This window comes from Pygoscelis adeliae, unplaced genomic scaffold, assembly GCF_000699105.1.
Source record: "Pygoscelis adeliae isolate BGI_AS28 unplaced genomic scaffold, ASM69910v1 Scaffold197, whole genome shotgun sequence".
NCBI lineage: Eukaryota > Metazoa > Chordata > Aves > Sphenisciformes > Spheniscidae > Pygoscelis > Pygoscelis adeliae.
In genome coordinates, this window is record NW_008825105.1 from 1,777,419 (window position 1) to 1,778,126 (window position 708).

The following is a 708-nucleotide window of genomic DNA, read 5'->3' on the forward strand; positions in this document are numbered from 1 at the left end:
GCCCCCCGCCCCGCGCTCGTCCCCCCCCCCCCCCCCCCCCCCCAGTATTTGAAAACGAAAAACGAGGAAGGAAGGCTCAGCGGGCGCTTGCTGCCGGTAGCAAGAAGCAGAGCTGTTTTCACTTCTTTCTTCTCCCTTTCCTTTTCGCTGCCCTCTTGGTTATCAATGAAGCGGCCCAGAGCAGCGGGTGGGTGGGTGGCACGGCCCCCGCCCTGGCTCCCTTCCTTCCCCAGGGGTCCCTGCTCCCGGCTGAAGCCGCTGATTGATTTTTCCGCTCATAAATGGCCACGATCGACCGGGAAATAAACACACGTGAGGGAGCGGGGCTGGGCAGGCGGCTCCTCGGTGCAATGAGTTTGGGGGTTCTCAGCTCCGTCTCCAGGGCTGAGCAGGGCATCGCTCCCCTCTTCTCCCTCCAGCTTTTGAAGGGGTGGGCAGGAGATGTGTTGCATTTGCAGCGTGTGTGTGTGTGTGCGTGTGCCTGTACGTTGCAGGCAGGACAGGCAGCACGGGTGCTGCTTCCCCGTGAGCCGCCCAGGGAGGGTAACGCGATCCCCCTGTATTTCACAGGGGCTAAATCTGGAAACTGCCTCACGGCGGCTTTTATTTCTAACCCCCACCTGGGCGCAGCGATGCGCTCGGGGAGGTGGAGGTGGGGCGCCGCTTGGGGACGGGGATGGCGGTGCGGGTACGCGCGCTGTTTCCCCT